The following is a 16,230-nucleotide window of genomic DNA, read 5'->3' as shown; positions in this document are numbered from 1 at the left end:
TCCTGCACTGACGAGCTGAGTCCATCAGTGCAGCAAGTGATGTAAGTGCAGTCTTGGCTCGGCATTCCCCACAGAGGCCCCCCAAAAAAGCAATGACCCGTTTGATCACAGGGTAATTCTCACCTCTGCAGGCTCCAAGAAACACCCTGCTATTTGCGCCTATCCCATTTACTTTTGAAATGAAGAAGAAATGAAATGAAGATCGCTTATTGTCACGAGTAGGCTTCAATGAAGTTACTGTGAAAAGCCCCTAGTCGCCACATTCCGGGGAGGCTGGTACGGGAATCGAACTGTGCTGCTGGCCTGCTTGGTCTGCTTAAAAAGCCAGCTCTTTAGCCCTGTGCTAAACCAGCCCCTTTTGATATCAATTATATCAATTCATCTCCACTTCCATCAATAGTCAGTTCAAAGATTACATTATATAAAGAGGAGATTATTTTTGATTTTGATATCATTTGATAAAGTAGAGGTAAGCAAAATTCAATTATGATGATTACAATGTCTGCGGCATTATGGGATGGATTCAACGCCACAATCAGACCTCAAATCAGTAACGATGGAAAATCCATGCAGAGACGCCTATTGTCACCTCATCACCTGACCTGCATTCCTCAAATGTTGAATCCGCAATAAGTAGAATGCATAGAGTTTCATGTGAAGTTTCTACTTTAAAATATTAATTAATAAAAATGAATTGCTTTTTTTTTCTTTTATTTTGGCTATTTTAAATATTAATTATTTTACTTAATATACTATGCGGCCCTTTAAAATTGTGAATTTCTGAATGTGGCCCTTGCACGGAAAAGTTTTCCCACCCCTGGCATAGACGATAGCAGAAATTACAAACAAGGTGCCAATTCTCCAAAAAAAATTCTACTTAATTTGTGGCGGGTTTTTCAGGGAATTTCCCTTCGGCTCTACCGATGAGTTCCCCATCGCTATTCAATGACACTTTCACATTTTTGGGCTCTGGGGAGTTCCTCACCAGTTTAGCCCACACTTAGTTTTTGTTTTAGCATGGGGGAGTGATGCATCATCAATTACCACAAGACGAGAATGCTGGAACAATCGAGGCTTTATTGAGCAAGGTGTTGTGCCTCCTGTAGCTGGAACCAGAATGGCTGCAGCACCGGAGATACACACACTTTTATATGCCGCCTGCTGGGCGGAGCCAGCACGCAGGGATTTACCATTGTACCTTTTAATATACGGGCAGTACCGTAATACATATAATATGCCACTAGTGGTGACTACCACAGGAAGCTGAACACAGACATCAGGATGCCATTTTGAAAGTGTGCCCTGATCTCTAAGTGAGCTTGTAGGTTACCCATACCTCCCACCAATGGGAATGCAACCCCCACACACACATGGAACTACCCCACACTCCCACTTATAGAGTCCCTGGGCCCCCCCCCCCTCTTCAGGCCACCCCTTGGCCCCTTACAGCACCCCCTTCCTTCTAGGACCCCACCCATCATCCAGCCAACCTTCCGGAGGCCCCTACTTGCCCACCCTGCACTCCCCCACCTTTCAGCCCCCCCTCCACCCTCATTTCATGGGCATTGTCTCCCTTGCCTCCTGACTTTTGGCAGTGCCACCCTAACACTCAGACACTCTTGCAGTGGCACTCAGGCAGTGCTCCTGCTGGTTTGGCAGTGCCATCTGAGCAACTGGGCAGTGCCAAGGTGCCTGCATTCCAGGAGGAAGGCCAGGGAGCCACCCTGCACTTACCCTGACCACCCTGTGGTCTCCGGCGTCCCGGGAGACCCCCCCATGTGCCGTTCCGCCTGGTCCATGTTTGTGTGGACCAGAACTGATCGCCGCACAGCTGCAGGGGAGGCCGAGGAATCACGGGAGGCCACTGGATCCTACGCAGGTAGGTCGTAAGTAGGTTTACGACCTACTTCCAGGAGTGTTATTGGGTCCTGCCTATTTGAGGCGGGATTCCGACTCCGACGTCTCGCGGGACTTTGGAGAATCCCAGGAGGTGCATAGCCTGTTGAGAGGCTCGCTGCAGGTATTCTCTGGCTGCGTTGCGCTCAAGCGAAAGCCCAACATGGCCGGAGATTTGCACCCATTGTTTATTCCAACACATTTCCAATACTCCTCCACTCCCCTAAGGGTTTCCGTCTTTGACCTGCGTCTAGGCCTGGCTTTTCATACAGCTGGATCACCCCTTGCAGAGGAGAAGCCCCACCCCCTTAAAGGCAAAGTCCCCCCCCCCCCCCCCCCCCCCCCCGTCCCCCCCCCCCCCGCAACTGTTAAATGGGGAAGTTTATATTCCAAGGAGGTTATGGTAAATCATATTGTCCTGATCCCAGGACTTCCATTGGGGTTATAACACTCACCCTGCCTCCGCCAATGGTGCCACTGGCCATTCCTTTCATTCCCATCTGCATCAGTTATGGCTAATGTTTCCACTAAGGTGCTTGTGTGCATAGCCACACAGTAAGTTACTGTGCAGGGCTTGTTCATTGGGAAATAATGCATATGCATAAAAAAATTCAAATAGACCGACTGCGCATAACGACTCAATATTAAAGGGCACATCAGTTACTGTCACTTCCCAAGCTCAGCCAATGTTCTGGGTGTTCCTGTGTCTTTAACTGCTCAGCCATACTCCAGCAACCGTCCCACCACAGTGATTTATGTGGATGGGCAATGTCAAGCCGTCTCTTGTCAGTGGAAATCCTCCTAGAAATCTACCAACCAGCAGTACTGAACCTGGAACAAAGCAACTCAGTAAATGTTGCAATGGCCCCAGAGAGCTGAATGGAAATCCTGCTCCACCAGAACAACACTGCTGGGAGAAGTATTTAATCCAATATTGAAAAAAACATGGACCTCATTACTTGTCACAGCTTTCTTTACTCAAGTGTTGATTAGTCATCGGTACCCATTGCGACAGTCATTACCTAGAAATAGCTTAAATGCAATAAATCAATCCAATGAGCAAATATAACCCATCTGTAATATTAAAATTCTTCCATGGGTCATGTGCTCCATTGAAAATATCTATTAATTTCTACACAGTTTTGCCACATTCCCGAGTTTCTCTTCCAGAGTAAAGGAGATCAAAGGATACCTTCCCAGGAACGTCACTCCAGTTTTCCCAACCTTCAGCAACATCCTCAGTGTCATCTCCAAGAGCAGCTGAACCACTGTAAATTTCAACTGACCTCGTATCCACAGCCTTTGGGGGCAGAGAGTTCCCGATTTCTGCAACCCTGCCTCCAGCCGATTAACTGCAGGGTAAGAAGACTCACAGACAGCCTTCTTGCCCAGGCACTAATTGAGGCCCTTAAGTCAGAAATCAATGTCCAACTAAGAACTTAATCAGGCCACCACTGGTAGTCAAGGCGAGAGGAGTTACCATGCAGGGAAACTGAAAAGAAAACTTGCTTCCAGTGGAGGATCCCTCATTAAAAGGGAAGGAGGGCCCACCAAGAGCTATCCCCCTCCCTTTCTTCTGACCCCTACCCCAGAAACCCACTCCCTAGACCACCATCACAGCCTTACCCACCGGGTGGGTGCCTGGGTGCATTTTTGATCACAAGTCTCTGGTGGATGCATTACTGGCAGCTGCCACTGCTTCCGAGGGCGCCGATGGGCAAGAAAGAGCCGCCAGCCTCTGAGCAAATTTTCTTCTCCCGGGGATCCTAAATTCCAGAGAAAGCCCTTCGCTGGCCATTTAACAACTTGGCGAGCACTTAATTCCAGCAGGCCTTCCCGAGTGAAGGTGGTGATGTAGGGCCCCTGCCAGTTCTCCAGCCAGCTGGCAGGACCCCCATCGCCAACATTAAATTGTCCAGATGTGAAAAATACTTCCTGATGCTTCCTGATTTAACTTCTAAAGTACCTCATTCTAATTACAGGTTTGTGTCCTTTATTCTGTGTTCCTTTCATCACAGAAAGTAGTTTGCCGAGTATCAATGCCAACGATTTAAATACTTTAATTAGATCACCCAAAAACCTTTTAAAAATCTTTTAAACTCAAAGGAATGCAAACCAGGTTTATGCGACCTGCACTTTCCATTTAATAATTTAATTCTCGATATCATTCCAGCAAATGTGCAAAATGCCCCCTCCAAGATCAAAATATATTTCCTGAGGTATGGTGCCCAAATCTGAAAGTAGTAGTCCAGATTGTGTCTGACCAATGCTCTGAGGCGTCACTTGCACACTTTTAAATTACAACTCCTGTGAGATAGAGGGAATGATTTTACCAAATGGGAATAAAATCTCATAGCAAGTGCTTTTGGCCGTGTTTCCTGGTGCTCACAGCGCCAAGAAACACCCCACTGTTTAACTCACTGCCAGTTAGATAGGGGGCCTCCGTGGGGAATGCACCGCCAAGGCTACACAGTCCTGTTTCCTTTTCTGAGGAGCTCCGCTCGTGATTTTAAAATGGCGTCCCGATCTCTTGAGCCCCCAACCTTCCCAAGCCCCAACTCACTATGAGGAGTTCCCAGGAACCCTGTCGCACCCCCTAACACCCTCACAGGGCACCCTCGGCCCGATTTCCGTCGTGTGAAAAATGCCACAGGGCAGCCAGTGCCTGGGAGGCAGTGGCAGAGGCCATCAGCTCGGGGAGTGTTACAAAGTGGACCGCAGTCAAGAGACGCAAGAAGCTCAACGGCCTCCACCAGGCCACACGGGTGAGTTAGCATGTCTCCCTGGCACCGGTACCCCCCCAGAACTCCACCACCACCCAGCATAATACCGCACTTGTTCCCCAGCATACCCTGGTACTAACCAGCACAGCCCACCCATGAAATGGCGCCCACCCTGTCCCCCCCCCCCCCCCGTAGACAACCCCTCCACCGCAGCCGCTCGGCCTCAGTGCATAAAACGGGACTGTGTGTTGCCTCGGCTGTGTGTTCCCCACTGAGGCCCCCCAGCTAATTGGCAGCGAGTTAAATAGACCCCCTTGGTCCGCCGGTCATGCCGAACCCTCGCCGCCGCCTATCCTCAATCCTCCGGCTGCTCCAGTGAGTCCTCCCTGGGCTTGACCTCCAGTCCGTGCTGGTCTAGCTCCTCCTTGCCATCCTCCTCAGGCATGCATGTCACTCCTCGTCCACCTCTAGCATGTCGCCCTGCTGCTGTGCCGGTTTGGGAGGGCAGAGCAGACCATCACAAAGCGGCAGTTATTCTGGGGGGTGAACTGCGGGGCACCATCAGAGTGGTCAAGACATCAGAACCACATTTTGAGCAATCCGATGCACTGCTCAATGACAGCACAGGTGGCAACATGGGCCTCATTATACCGGGTCTCCACATCGGTATCCCACCCCATACTGGTGTCATTAGCCAAGACTTCAGTTGGTACCCCTTATCCCCAAGAACCACCCGTGATTCTGGGGTGTCCTCAAAGATGCTGGGGATCTCCGAGTGTCCCAGCATGTAGCTGTCGTACTCACTCTTTGGGAAACGTGCACACATGTGCACGATCCAGAGGTGGTGGTCGCCCACAAGTTGAACATTCAGGGAGTGGAACCCCTTCTGTTAATGAAGGGCATTCCCTGTTGCCCTGGTGTGCGCAAGATGGCATACATACTATCAATTACCCTCTGGATACGGGGCATCCCACGATTGTGGAGACTCCCGCTGCCCAGTCAATCTGATGGGCTTGGTCCAGCTCGGAGTTATATAGTTGAATTCCTGGGCATACAGGACATCCGTAACATCATGGATGCACTTGACGGCCATAGGATGGGAAATGCAGCACAAGTCCCCGCTCGAGCCCTGGAGTGAATCCAAAGCATAGAAGTTCAGGCTGCGATGAACTTCACCGGGAGCAGGTGTCCTCCTCCTCCACGTGGTGCCAAGTCCGCAAGGACAAGGCACAGTCGCTGCGCCTTGTTGAGACAGAGTCACCTGCGGCAAATGCTGTCCAACATCTCCTTAAATGGCCAATGACACCTGTACACCTTGGGTCGTCGTTGGTTTCCCCCTCGAGATCCCTCCCCGGCCTGATGAGTGGCGGGCCTCAGGGTGAGGAGCGGGCCCCAGCACACGGACTGCCACCTCAAGCCTGAATCGATGCTGCTGCCTCCAATTTCTCCAGCATTGGGCCACCTGGAATGCCACCAGCACCATGACGGCAGCTGCTGTGGGGTCCACAATACCATCCAATAATGTGAAATCTATAAGGATTGGAGAGGGTGAGAGACTGACAGACAGTTATGGCTTCCACCCTGGGTCCCTCGATTCCCCCAAGCCTCCCCCAGCCTTACTTTCCCTGCATTCTCAGAGGCTGCCATCCAACGGGCCAGTTATGCTGGGGGACCCCACCCTGCCACAGCAGGGGCCACTGATCCACGCACTCAACCTCTGGTCGCAGGGATATCCCCTGTGCTGAAGCGAGCTCTAGGGTTTTTGATTGTTGACTGCCGCCTCTGTGGTGTTGACACCTCCAGGGGTCAGGCAGATTGTTCAGGCCTGCCTGTTTGATTGGGCTGCTGGGCAATAACACTCACCTGACACAAGACACGTGTACCCATGGAATTTCACACGAGAGCTGCAATGTACTCAAAGATCTAACAATGCCAATTCTCTATTAGCAACAGCCTTCATCTGTGCAGCCAGAGGCTGCTCACGGTGACGGGGAGTTAAAGTGACCTTCACCATATAACTAAGACAGGACTCTGCCCGGAGGGGTGTTTGGTGGGATGAACAGGCAGCGGCTGAAGTTGCACCTGTTATGGGTATACACAATACGGGTCTGGCAGTCTGTGTGACCCACAGGCGCTGAGCCCCTCACCCCCCCCAACCCAGGGGGGACCCTCCCACCGATGGTGCCCAGAACCCCCGACCAACTCCACCCCCCCTCAGGGGCTCCCCTTCCATCCCCACCCCCACCCCCGTCCTCCCCCCAGGAGATTTGGGGCAGTAGCTCCAGTGTTCCTGGGCTGCATACCCGATTTCAAAGATAGCTACTCACCTCCTCCGATCCCCTCAGCATCCATTTCGCCAACTTCCCATTTTTAAATAGGTTTGCTACACGGCGCCCATCTGGCCTCCCACTGGGAAGCCGGTTAGATCATGGGAGGCCGTTAGATAGGGCGTTCCGCCTGTTAATGATATGGAGATTGCCCTCAATTGGTGTCAACTGAAACCTTGCCACACCGGGGCGGGATCCAGAACCCGGCAACAGGAGTGGGCCAAAATTACACATAGAATTTACAGTGTAGAGGGAGGCCATTCGGCCCATTGAGTCTGCACTGACCCTTGGAAAGAACACCCCACACCTATACCCTATCCTCATAACCCAGTAACCCCACCTAATCTTTTCAGACACTAAAGGCAATTTAGCGTGGCCAATCCACCTCACCCGCACAGACTGTGGGAGGAAACCGGAGCACCCGGAGGAAACCCATGCAGACACGGGGAGAACATGCAAACTCCACACAGACAGTGACCCAAGCCGGGAATTGAACCTAGGACCCTGGAGCTGTAGAGAAACTGTGCTAACCATTGTGCTAGATTGGAAACCGATTGGTGCCTGGCGTAGATCCCGATTCTGGCTTTTCCCGCGATTTAACCAGCTCACTCGAATCGGCACCAGGCACATCACAGCCGTTAGATCGCGCCCTTGAATTTAGTGAAATGGGTCTAAATTTAAGTAGAAAAATTGTAATAGATAAATTAATTGAATTGAAGCCACACTGATGCAAAATCAATAGTTTATTTTTAGAATAGGTTCCAAGATGGAAGTGTATTAATTATAACCATCATGAACATCGGATCTCATTAACTAATCAGATTTCGGGATTTTAAAATTAACAGAAGGATTGAGAAGGAGGGTGAATTAAAGCAGCTGAATTCAAAGTCAAGTCATAGAAAGAGCGATTAAGAGAAGGAAAGTAAGATTGAATTAATAGAGATAAAGGACACAGAAAACAATGTAACCATTTAAATTTGACATTTTTAGAATCCTTTAAAACACATCACAACCTATTGAGTTGAGGTTGTTATAGTTCATTTTCAGTGTTAGAGTGGTTAATTAGCTATCATTCATACTTGTTCAATTTCTCAGGGGAGAGGGAGGGTGATGACCTGCTGCTTCTTGGGTTCTTAGCGGGTTTTGGTTTGGAAGACCCTCTCACCCAACTGCTGTCTTCGGGCACCTCTGCCACCATCCTGGAGCTGTTTCCGGAGTTGGTTTCAAGGCCTTCAGGTGACCAGGCGGCGGGGGCGGAGCAGGGATCTGCATCACCGCCTCCCGCTAGCCCAGGATCCCGGGAGGCGGTGTCACCTGCCACACTCAATGTGGCGAAGGATCCGGGCCCAGAGGGCGACTGTCCGAAGGTTGTCAGCCACCCAGTGTCTAGAGTGGAGGCTGCACATGAGGCTCTCTGCAGTGGGGTGAAGGGCTCACTTGTGCCTGACACTGTGTCGCTCCTCACCCACTCTGAGGGACTCCCCGAAACTGGCACATTATAATTGAAGGTTTTTTTGTTATTTTGCCTCCATAAATAGTTCAGGCAGTGCCCAATTGGGCCCCCCTCCACTCACACCCCGGAGCCCTCCCTCCACACTACCCCACCTTCCTTTCCCCTCTGTTGGTACAGAGGTGAGGGTATCTGGTCCCTCCAGCACAAAGTTTAGTCCTTGTACCCTTTGTTTTTTATACAACTGTGTTGTGAATTGTTTTAATAATCAGAGTAACTACATTGGTACTAAGGGGAGGGTACCCTGTTTCTCCAACGCAAAATTAGAGTTTGTACCGTTTGGCCTTGTATACATTTTTTACTGCATTCACAGCATGTCAATGGTAAAATAAACAATAAGAAACCATTTTCACAACTTATGGTAGCTTGGCACAACTTGGACAGCAGATTTGAATATTTGTATTTCATCATATTTCTGTCCCTCACCTGAAGTTGCTGTACCATTTACACATAAATCATGAAAAATTAGTAGCCATTAGCCTCATTCTTACTTTGACAACCAAATCTGGCAGGACCAGGGAACCAGAAGAAGCATTTACTTTCCTTCATTGTGCACAAATTATACTCGTTTACTAATCATTGTCAAGTGAAAATCTATACATCCTCTGTAAATTGCCTAAAACACTGGCTCCATGTGAAATAGGAAAATTAATCCTACTGTGTGTTTAGAAAGTTGGAAACATGAGTAGGAGTCATTTATATTTATAAATACAGCAGGGGCTGTCTGCACGAAGACAGCAAGTGTTTTCACATCTCCTTTGCTCGATAGTTAGCAGCTTACATCTCCAGAACTTCAGGACAATCTCTCACCGGTAATTGATGAAAGGTTTCTATGTTATCAGAAACAGAACATTTACTTCAGTGATTTGTTCATGAAAATAAATAATCAAATTTTCTGATCCGATGCTCATTATTAATGAAATGTGCAACTATCACTTCTTTGCAGCTTAACATATATAATCAGGATAATGGAAAGAACCACGATACCCAAATGAGCTCCTGTAGAACAACTTGATTAAAAATCTACAGGACACTTGAAGAGCAAATACATGCTACACCGTGGGACATAAGGGATAAGCTGTTTATTTTAGAAATAACAAATTGGATTTTTGCCAGATCGATCTTGAAGCAAAAGCTGTATTTTTTGGGGGGAAAAAGAGGTCTGGTGATGACATGCGGGGTACAGATTGGTTCACTTTGCCCTTCCAATGGAGATAAAAGGCTGAATTGTGCCAATAATCTCGCAGCCCATGAACACATGCATTTATAATTGCTGATTTCTTTTCCATCATGAAGGAGAATATTATAACACTGTTTGTATATTCTCATTGGTCTACACTTTTCACAGCATATGTACTAAAGTAAATGCATATTATCATGTGTAATGTGGCTCCCTGATGTAATACTATGTGTGCATGCAACAGTTACTAGATTTGTGAGGCACAACGTACACAATCAATAATCATTACAATAAAGTGGGCTAGACTAAATTATGTATTTTGATATTATCTAATGGGTCGCAGGACCAGTATTGTAGATGAACAAATTTGTAAACTGTCGCATGAACAGGGTAAGGACTGCAATATAAAATTGTAACTGCTATGCAAATACATGCAAATTTCTCCACGGACATATATCAGTGGATCCAGACCTTTTATTCTCAGTGCTAAAGCTTGTTTACTTATGTAGTTTCTTGAGTATTTCATTCATTTTGCTACTCCCCCAAATGTTGCTCGTCTAGGCGACTACCTCGTTTGCCTGATGGGTGTATGGCCTTGGTTCAGCTTCATCTCGCAGCGTGCAGTTTAGAGACCACCTAAAGACAAATTTGACAATTTCCTTTAATTGCTGTGGAGACAAGAGCATGGGGGCAATTCTCCGAGTAACACGCCAGGCCGGAGAATCGGAGCAACTACGCCACGCAACCCGATGCCGGCGCTCGATTCTCTGAGGTGCGGAGAATCGGCGCCATTTGCAGAGGGCGCGTTTGGCACGGTGCCGGCCGCTGGAATCGGCGGGGCCGCCAATTCTCTGGCCCGGATGGGCCGAGCGGCTGCTCCGACATGACAGAGTCCCACCGGCGCTGTTCACCCCGGTTGCTGCCGGCCAGAACTCTGTGGGAACGCTCAGGGGCGGCCTGTGGGAGGGGAGGGGGGCTCCCTTACCGGGAGGGGGCCTCCAATGGTGTCTGGCCCACGATCGCGGCCCACCGATCGGCGAGCCGGCCTCTCTGTTGGCGGGCCTCCTTTCCTCCGCCAGCAATGTTATAGCCCTGTGCCATTGTTGTGCGGGGCGGCCTGAGGGAGGACGGCCACTGCGCATGCGCTAGTTGGTACCTGCCCAACTGCGCATGGTCTCCAACGCAGCGCCGAGGCCATGTCCCCGCAAATCGCGCCACTCCCCTGCCAGCCCCACGGAGGCCCTAAAATGGGGTCTGGGAATGGGCGCCGACGCTGGAGTAACACACTCCGGTTTTTACTCCAGCATCGGCACTTAGACTCCCGTTGAGAGCATCCGCCCCATAAGCCTTTGGCTTTGATTTTTATGTCATCATTGGCTACAGGAATAGTGCCAGAGGACTGGAGGGTAGCAAATGTGGTCCCTTTGTTCAAGAAGGGGAGTAGAGATAACCCCGGTAACTATAGGCCGGTGAGCCTCACGTCTGTTGTGGGTAAAGTCTTGGAGAGGATTATAAGAGATACGATTTATAATCATCTAGATAGGAATAATATGATTAGGGATAGTCAGCATGGCTTTGTGAAGGGTAGGTCATGCCTCACAAACCTTATCGAGTTCTTTGAGAAGGTGACTGAACAGGTAGACGAGGGTAGAGCAGTTGATGTGGTGTATATAGATTTCAGTAAAGCGTTTGATAAGGTTCCCCACGGTCGGCTATTGCAGAAAATACGGAGGCTGGGGATAGAGGGTGATTTAGAGATGTGGATCAGAAATTGGCTAGTTGAAAGAAGACAGAGGGTGGTGGTTGATGGCAAATGTTCAGAATGGAGTTCAGTTACGAGTGGCGTACCACAAGGATCTGTTCTGGGGCCGTTGCTGTTTGTCATTTTTATAAATGACCTAGAGGAGGGCACAGAAGGTTGGGTGAGTAAATTTGCAGACGACACTAAAGTCGGTGGAGTTGTAGACAGTGTGGAAGGATGTTGCAGGTTACAGAGGGACATAGATAAGCTGTAGAGCTGGGCTGAGAGGTGGCAAATGGAGTTTAATGTAGAGAAGTGTGAGGTGATTAACTTTGGAAAGAATAACAGGAATGCGGAATATTTGGCTAATGGTAAAATTCTTGGTAGTGTGGATGAGCAGAGGGATCTTGGTGTCCATGTACATAGATCCCTGAAAGTTGCCACCCAGGTTGATAGGGTTGTGAAGAAGGCCTATGGTGTGTTGGCCTTTATTGGTAGAGGGATTGAGTTCCGGAACCATGAGGTCATGTTGCAGCTGTACAAAACTCTGGTACGGCCGCATTTGGAGTATTGCGTACAGTTCTGGTCGCCTCATTATAGGAAGGACATGGAAGCTTTGGAACGGGTGCAGAGGAGATTTACCAGGATGTCGCCTGGTATGGAGGGAAAATCTTATGAGGAAAGGCTGATGGACTTGAGGTTGTTTTCGTTAGAGAGAAGAAGGTTAAGAGGTGACTTAATAGAGGCATACAAAATGATCAGAGGGTTAGATAGGGTGGACAGTGAGAGCCTTCTCCCGCGGATGGAGGTGGCTAGCACGAGGGGACATAGCCATAAATTGAGGGGTAATAGATATAGGACAGAGGTCAGAGGTAGGTTTTTTACGCAAAGAGTGGTGAGGCCGTGGAATGCCCTACCTGCAACAGTAGTGAACTCGCCAACATTGAGGGCATTTAAAAGTTTATTGGATAAGCATATGGATGATAATGGCATAGTGTAGGTTAGATGGCCTTTAGTTTTTGACTTCCCATGTCGGTGCAACATCGTGGGCCGAAGAGCCTGTACTGCGCTGTATCGTTCTATGTTCTATGTTCTAAGTTCTCCCAATTCTACATTTCCACTCACTTCCTGCAGCCGGCTGTGATAGGCATGAATCTTACTATTTTTGCCGCAGAACTGGCCTGAAATGTACTCATGCAGAAAGGCAGGATGAATATGGAGTTGAACCTATTCATAGAAGCATAGAATTTACAGTGCAGAAGGAGGTCACTCGGCCTATCGAGTCTGTACCGGCCCTTTTGAAAGACCACCCCATTTAAGCCCACACTTCCAACCTATCCCCGTAACCCAGTAACCCCACCTAAACGTTTTGGACACGAAGGGCAATTTATCATGGCCAATCCACCTAACCTGCACATCTTTGGATTGTGGGAGGAAACCGGAACACCTGGAGGAAACCCTCGCAGACACTGGGAGAACGTGCAGACTCCACACAGACAGTGACCCAAGCCGGGAATCAAACCTGGGATGTTGGAGCTGTGAAGCAACTGTGCTAACCACTGTGGTACCGTGCTGCCCAATTATTGAAGTAAGAAACGCAACCAATTTCCAGAAAGAATTTCTGTGTAATTTCAGGTATTTTTGTTACAACAGAAAAGAATGATGTGGCGATGCCGTCGTTGGACTGGGGTGAGCACAGTAAGAAGTCTGACACCAGGTTAAGGTCCAACAGGTTTGTTTCAAACACTAGCTTTCGGAGCACTGCTCCCGAAGAAGGAGAACTGCTCCTTCACCTGAGGAAGGAGCAGTGCCACGAAAACTAGTGATTTGAAACAAACCTGTTGGACTTTAAACTGGTGTGAGACTTCTTACTGAACAGAAAAGAATACAGGGTAATTTGATAGAGATATATACAATTAGGAGGTGATAGGTCCTGGGATTTGTGACTCTGCAGGTATTTTCCTGAGGTCCAGCAGTCCAGCTCTTTATGCTGTTTTGGCACCGGCACCAGCCTCCTGCTCCCCACCAGGGGATGGTTGGAGGACCTTTCTAAAAAAGGAGCTGGCCACATGAATGAGACGATTAACATCGATATCCAGGTGACGGTGGTGATGACGGAGTTCAAGGCCTCCCTGCATGCATTATCGATGGGCTGCGAAAAAAAGTGCAGACGCAAGAAAGGATGATCCAAGACCTCGAGAGAGAGCCTCAATGGACCAGAGCGACAGGATCATCGTTCTGGAGGCAGAGGCAAAAAGGTTGGTGGTGGCCCAAGGGAGCTTGAAGGGAAAGGTCGAGGTCAAGGAGAACAGGTCCCGACGGCAGATTCTGTGCCTGCCGGAAGGGATCGAGAGCAGAGACCCGACAGACTATATCGCCCAAATGCTGGGCAACCTTGTTGGGAGGGACAGTTTCCCCAACCCCCCAGAACTCAACAGATCACACAGGTCACTCAGACCGAAGCCCAGGACAGGGGAGCAGCCGAGAGCGATCATAGCAAAGCTCCACCAATACCAGGATCGGGAAGGATCCTGCAGTGGGAATAGAATGGGATTAGAGGGATACGGACCCCACAAGTGTAGAAGATTTTAGTTTAGATGGGCAGCATGGTCGGCGCAGGCTTGGAGGGCCGAAGGGCCTGTTTCTGTGCTGTACTTTTCTTTGTTCTTTGTTCTTTGACATAGAATCCAGGTCTATCAGGACATTGGGGCAGACCTGGCAAAGAAAAGGGTCGGGTTTAATGAGGCAAAGTCGGGGCTCTTCAAGAGTGGGGTGTGATTCGGCCTGCTATTCCAGCCAGACTCTGGGTCACATACGTGAGCAAAGAATATTACTTTAACATCCTGACAGAAGCAAATGACTTTGTACGGACTAACTTTGTACTGGGCAGAGAACAGACATGGCAGCGATGAAGGCTTGTCAGAGGAGGATCACTGTGATGCGACCATCAATTCATGCGAAACAGAGAGTGGATGTAAGCTGTGGCTTTAATCGACTAGAACAGTGCCTGCCTGAGACTGCTTTTCTATTGAGAGCTGCCTACAGGGCAGCTGCTCTTTATACCTCCCCTCAAGGGGGCGGAGCCAGGGGCGGAGCCCACAAGGGCACCAACATGATACATTCCAGGTAATATCGTACAATGGTCCATAGGTGGAGCCCACATGGGCAACAGCGTGATACAGTGACATACATGGTGAATGGTTAATGCAATACGGTCACTACATTCACCCTATGTTAAAAAATGGAAGTCCGGCGGGGGTGAAGGGTTCACAAGCTCAGCCTGTCCGGTGCCCAGATTGTGCGCTATGATCGCCTAAGCTCTGGTATTGCAGCTGGCCCAGGTGTCGAACTCATCCGTGCAGGCATGGGTAACAAAGCCATCGGTGCGGGCATGGACATGGACTCTGGGAGCATGTCTTCTGGAGCTTCGTTATTGTGGGTCGGTGAAGGGGGAAGGGAGGGCGGGAGGGCGCGCAGGTGCCATGTAGGGGCGGGGGCGCTGGTCAGCGTAGGTTGGGTGGGGTAAGTTGGGGTGGCAGTGGTAGTGGAACCTGCGGGTGCCAGGTCCCGGAGGGAAACCGTATCCTGTCGGCCATCAGGGTGTTCTATGTATGCGTATTGGGGGTTGGTGTGAAGGAGCTGGACCCACTCGACCATGGGATCGGACTTATGGCTCCTGACATGTTTGCGGAGTAGGACGGGCCCCGGTGTCTTCAGCCAAGACGGAAACGAGGCCCTGGAGGTGGGTTTCCTGGGGGAAACAAACAGGCGATCATGAGGGGTCTCGTTTGTGGCCGTGCGAAGGAGGGACCTAATAGAGTGGAGTGCATCAGGGCGGACCTCCTGCCAGTGGGAAACTGGGAGATTCTTGGACCATAGGGCCAGGAGGACGGCCTTCCAGATCGTCATGTTCTCCCTCTCCACCTGCCCATTTCCCTGGGGGTTATAACTGGTAGTCCTGCTCGAGGCGATGCCCTTACTGAGCAGGTACTGACGCAGTTCGTCGCTCATGAACAACGAGTCCCGGTCACTGTAAACATACGTGAGGAAACAGAACAGGGTGAAGACACTATGTAGGGCTTTAATGACGGTAGCGGTCATGTCGGGGCAGGGAATTGCAGAGGGGAAGCGGGAGAACTCGTCAACGACATTGAGGAAATACATTGAGGACAGGGGCTGTTTAGCACACCGAGCTAAATCGTTGGCTTTGAAAGCAGACCAAGGCAGGCCAGCAGCACGGTTCGATTCCCGTAATAGCCTCCCCGAACAGGCGCCGGAATGTGGTGACTAGGGGCTTTTCACAGTAACTTCATTGAAGTCTACTCGTGACAATAAGCGATTTTCATTTCACTTTTCAATACTTATTGCGGTTGGTGGAGGGGAGGGGCCCTTTGAAGTCGATACTGAGGCGCTCAAAGGGCTGGAATGCCTTTACCAGGTGGGCCTTATCTGGTCGATAGAAGTGCGGCTTACACTCCGCGCAGATTTGGCAGTCCCTGGTCATGGCTCTGACCTCCTCGGAGAAGGGCCGGGATTTCAGGCCTTTCCCAAGGGCTGTATACCTCCGAGCCCCCAGACGGGGAATTCGGGATGAAACAGTTCCACGATTGACTGAATATTCCAGTTGTGGCGGAGGACAGGTGGGGGGACCTGGAAGCACAACTAGATCAGGGAGAAATCATGGAGAGCTCAGCTCTATGCAAGGTGGGGGGGTGGGGGGGGGGGGGGGGGGGGGGGGCCCACCGGGATAGGTTTCTGGCGGACTTCTATAAAACATTTGCACCGGTCCTGGCTCCACAACTAAGGGACATGTTCGCTTTCGCACCAACACCACCAACTCTGAATACTTCCAG

The sequence above is a fragment of the Scyliorhinus canicula genome, chromosome 14 (genome assembly GCF_902713615.1).
Source record: "Scyliorhinus canicula chromosome 14, sScyCan1.1, whole genome shotgun sequence".
Lineage (NCBI taxonomy): Eukaryota > Metazoa > Chordata > Chondrichthyes > Carcharhiniformes > Scyliorhinidae > Scyliorhinus > Scyliorhinus canicula.
This window is presented reverse-complemented; position numbering follows the sequence as displayed.